The sequence below is a fragment of the Mesoplodon bidens genome (assembly GCF_964165515.1).
Source record: "Mesoplodon bidens genome assembly, chromosome: 12".
NCBI classification, from domain to species: domain Eukaryota; kingdom Metazoa; phylum Chordata; class Mammalia; order Artiodactyla; family Ziphiidae; genus Mesoplodon; species Mesoplodon bidens.
The window spans coordinates 73384046-73389297 of NC_138168.1; the positions used below are offsets into that span (position 1 = coordinate 73384046).

The window sequence follows — 5252 nt, forward strand, 5'->3', positions numbered from 1 at the left end:
AAGTGATGATGTGGAATTTAGGTGATATGGAATCTAGGGAATTTTTTAAAAGAAATTTGCTGGACATGATCCTATTTTGCTGTGGTCAAAAATGTCTTTAGCTTCAGCTTTTCTTTTCCCAGCTACCATGGGTTTCATATATCTGAGCAGACCTAGAACTCTCAATTTTTGGAGGGTTTTATCTCTAATTGGGCCTATACTTCAAAAGGATAAAGTGTTCTATACTTTTAAAATTCTCCTAGAGCAGATATGATTGGCATGGGCATGTATTCAATAACTTTTCACTTGAGGTTTTATAGGCTGGTCCTTCTCCGTTTAGTGATAACATTCAATCACAAGCTGGTGTAATTTCTGAACAAAAATTTCTCACAGGAGAAATTTCACAAAGGAACTTTGAAGTATTATGTACATGTTCCATTTGTTGCAGTAATATGAAATCTTGCAGCACTAAGATTAATGATTGACATATCATAGGTACTGAATCAATATTCAGTGAAAAAATGAATGAATGATGAATGTTCACGACAGCATCTTAAATGACAACAAAAGATTGGAAACAATTTTGGTGACAACAGTAAAGGAATAATTACATAAATCATGCTGTAAACTGGGTACATATGGCATATCTCATTTGAACATAAGTTCCTTTGAAATATGTAACTCTTTTCTCCATTATATTAGCATAGTGATTTACCCATTGTCGGCACTCAATAAATACTCATTGAATAGATTAACACACTGGATTAAACATGGATATGCCCCCAAATCTCAAAGCATCCCCCAGGAGTTGGGACTATCCACCTCAAAGTCATGACCATCCTTTACTCTAAGCCTAAAAGATGTGGATTTGGGGGGAACAATTTTTTCTATGGAGTTAATGTCAGTAAACAAAGACCCATGACAAGGCTTTACAAAATTATGAATATATTAAATGTTAACTGTTTTAGAGTTGCTTCAATCAGTTATCTATATAGATTGCAAGGAATAGTTTTTCATAGCTGAGTCAGTTCAGCTGAAGTCCTTGAACATCAGTAATCACAAATTAGCATACGGAATCTGAGAACAAGAAGTGAAATGGATTGGGGAGGAGGGATAGATTGGGAATTGGGGATTGACCTGTATACACTGCCATATTAAGATAGATAACCAACAAGGACCTACTATTAAAAAAAGTGAATTGGATAGGAATGACCTTCTATGCAACATTTCAGGTATCTAATTAAACGTGATTCATTATGGTCTACATAGAGTAAAAGTCACAGGTTAACCTGGAGGATAGGAGCTGAGTTTATACCTTTCTTCTGATTTGAATTGAGAAAGTATAAGATTTGTCTAGTTCCTAGGAGAGGTTTAATGCCTGGCAGTTTTGAGTCAACACAGGGAAGTTGTTTCGTCTTGAATTTTTAGAACAAGTATGTGCATAGAAGAGAAGCCTTTGGGCTTATCAAAGTATGGTTTCTTTCACTTTTCACAAGTTCCACTTATTTTCATAAAACAGAAACATATTTCAAAATCTGTATGTGTATTTTTGTGATTTTGTTCATTTGTATTATTTCTCCTTCATTTGTCACCTATGAGTGTTTAACTTAGCATTCCCCAAAGGATCTGTGTTAATATGCTGTGTACAGTGGCCCAAAAAGAAAATGACACAGAAGCAAGCCTAATATTTTTAATGCTGTTAATTTATTTATGCTAGCTTAAAGCCAAAAAGGAATTTGGGGGATGGAACAGACTGGCACACACAGTCATGGCAAAGTACCAATGGTGCCCTTTCCCCACCTGTTCCTTTCACATTTTCTTCAGCTTATGTAAACCACTCTGCAAATGCAGTTTCAAGTCTCCCCACTTGCAACTAGATATCTGCCTCTAACCTTCTCTTATAAAGGAATTCTTGCATTACAGCTACTGAGGACTGCTCTAATAATAAAGTTTTAGTGAGTTAACAGTTTCAGTTATCTGAGGAACTGATTTGTTCTACAGAAATACAAAAATATGTCCAGTCACCATCTTATTCTATGGGGCCCTCGGGAGAGCAAAATGCTGTTGGTATAGGCTTTTGTCTCTACTTTTGAGTCCCTTGATTTGTTAGGATAATCTTTATATTTGGCCTAATAGCTTTACTTTAAAAAGTCAGAAAAGCACCTGAAGTTTTGTCCTAGTTTAGGTGCAGTTCTGCCCCTAGATCAAGGCAAGAGTGGACCTGGTGTTGGGCCCCCCTCACTTTAGAAGGGCCTGCTATGGCTCCCCTCTAGCTGCACCCTCCCAAGAGCTGAAAAGTCCATGGGTCAAGGGGATGTACCCATCCCTGCTGATACTCCCTTAACCCCTGGCTCAAACACACACAGACCAAACTTCGAAACACAAATTCCAAGAATCACAGGGCTTGTGCAGTCTTCTTCCCTGGCCTGTACTCCCAAAGGCTCACTTGCTGATGGTGTGCACACCCTTGGGCCTGCAGAGGGCTCAAGGAATGGCTATCGGCTGGGTTATTTACTTTATGAACTCAAAGAGGCAGGTTCAGAAATTCCACTTGAGGGGTTTGGGCTTGGAAGCCACTCTTAGAGATGGTTTTTAGGACCCACGTGTCCACCTGTAGTTCAGAAAAGATTATCCTGAACCTAAATTTCCCCCAGGTCCTCTTCCTAGTCTCAAATTTCTTACTGGTAAGTAATCTTCTGGTTATAAATTGCATAATTAGTAACAATGACTTGCTCCAGGCGGTAACTTCAGTTCTCCTGAAATAGAACCTCTCTGATCATCTTCAATTTTAAAACTGCTGCTTCATTTAGTAGATGAATGACTTTTTTTTTTTTTTTTTGCGGTATGCGGGCCTCTCACTGTTGTGGCCTCTCCTGTTGCGGAGCACAGGCTCCGGACGTGCAGGCTCAGTGGCCATGGCTCACGGGCCCAGCCACTCCACGGCATGTGAGATCCTCCCGGACCGGGGCACGAACCCGTGTCCACTGCGTCGGCAGGCGGACTCTCAACCACTGCGCCACCAGGGAAGCCCAGATGAATGACTTTTTAACCAGAGGAAGATTTATAATTAAATGCAAAGGTGATAAATGAAATCATACCATTAGTATTAACACTTTCATGTTAGGTTTAAGAATAATCCGTTTATGTATGTTATTTAAAGTATTTGTAGCTTTTCCTGTGGTAGCCGCCAGGTTGAGGGGAGCGTGGCCTTCTCCTCTCCCGCCATGGCGTGTGCTCGTCCACTGATATCAGTGTACTCTGAAAAGGGGGAGTCATCTGGCAAAAATGTCACTTTGCCTGCTGTGTTCAAGGCTCCCATTCGACCAGATATTGTGAACTTTGTGCACACCAACTTGCGCAAAAACAACAGACAGCCCTATGCTGTCAGTGAATTAGCAGGTCATCAAACCAGTGCTGAGTCTTGGGCAACTGGCAGAGCTGTGGCTCGAATTCCCAGGGTTCGAGGTGGCGGTGCTCACCGTTCTGGTCCGGATGCTTTTGGAAATATGTGTCACGGGGCCCGCATGTTTGCGCCAACCAAGCCCTGGCAATGTTGGCACCGCAGAGTGAATACAGTGCAGAAGCAACATACCATCTGCTCTGCGTTGGCTGCCTCGGCTTTATCAGCGCTGGTCATGTCTAAAGGTCATCGCGTAGAGGAAGTTCCTGAACTTCCTTTGGTGGTTGAAGATGAAGTTGAAGGCTACAAGAAGACCCAGGAGGCTGTTTTGCTTTTGAAGAAACTTAAGGCCTGGAATGATATCAAAAAGGTCTACGCCTCACAGTGAATGAGAGCTGGCAAAGGCAAAATGAGAAACTGTCACCGTATCCAGCGCAGGGGACATTGCATCATCTATAATGAGGACAACGGTATCATCAAGGCCTTTAGAAACATCCCTGGAATTACTCTGCTTAATATAAGCAAACTGAACATTTTGAAACTTGCTCCTGGTGGGCATGTGGCACGTTTCTGCACTTGGACTGAAAGTGCTTTCCGCAAGTTAGATGAGCTGTATGGCACTTGGTGTAAAGCTGCCTCCCTCCAGACTAACTATTGATACAACCTCCCCATGCACAAGATGCTCAATACAGACCTTAGCAGAATCTTGAAAAGCCCAGAGATCCAAAGAGCCCTCCGAGCACCACGCAAGAAGATTCATCGCAGAGTCCTGAAGAAGAATCCACTGAAAAACCTGAGAATCATGTTGAAGCTAAACCCATATGCAAAGACCATGCGCCAGAACACCATTCTTTGCCACGCCAAGAACCACAAAATCCGGATGGATAGGGCAGCAGCAGCACTAGAAGCCAAATCAGATGAGAAGGGGATTCCAGGCAAGAAGCCTGTGGTGGGAAAGAAAGGAAAGGAGGCTGCTTGCATTAAGAAGCTGAAGAAGCCAAAGAAGGCTTTGGTGGAAAAAAAAAGGCTGCAGTGACCAAGAAACCAGCAGCTGAAAAGAAGCCCGCTAAAAAAAGAAGCCCACAGAAAAGAAACCCACCACAGAGGAAAAGAAGGCTTCTGCATAAACTTAAATTTGTTTATTCAGTAAAGGTCAAATCATTTTGGACAGCTAATTTTGAATAAAGACCTGATCAAAGAGGCAGTGAGAAACATGAAAAATAATAATAATAATAATAAAAAGTATTTGTAATACTTGAGAGACTTTTTTTTGCCTTTTAGACTATCTGCTAGATAAATACGGTTCTATCTACTTAAAACATGTAATTGATTTATAATTTCAAATTAAAAGAAGTAAGAATGTGAGCAAGTTTGTAAGTGGTATTCTAATATTTAAGAGAAATGGATTTACCAAATTTATAAGTGAAATTAGATTTTCAGAGCCTTTGAAATGCTTTGGAAGGTTTTTCTTACAAGGAGCATGGGTTTGCTTGGTCAGGCATTCAAAATGCTTAGAAGTAATTTGAACATATTAAATCTATTAATGTAGTTTAAAATATTTAAGGGAGGTTGCTGGATACAAAATCAATATAAAGAAGTAATAATATTTCTATATTCCAGCAGCAAAAAAATAAAAACAAACTGAAATGGCCCCCATAAAAAAAGATACTTGATAAATGACATAGGTGTACTGCAGGGAAGTGAGAGAAAGCACAATCTTTCCAATAAGTGAAGCTCAGACTTTTGTGTACCGTGTGGGAAAAAAATGAAATTGGATTCAATTCACACCATACATAAAAGTCAACCCCAGGTGGATGTGAGATCTAATATGACACAAATTATAAAGTCATTCAATGATTAATATATCTTCACA

At 40.3% G+C, this 5252-nt stretch overlaps 1 pseudogene across 1 annotated transcript; it reads left to right on the forward strand.

Moving 5' to 3' along the window:
• Positions 1 to 3140: 3140 nt before the first annotated feature.
• On the forward strand, positions 3141 to 4607 carry LOC308626298 (large ribosomal subunit protein uL4-like; annotated as a pseudogene). The gene has a single exon. The product of its transcript is annotated as a large ribosomal subunit protein uL4-like (transcript).
• Positions 4608 to 5252: the final 645 nt, after the last annotated feature.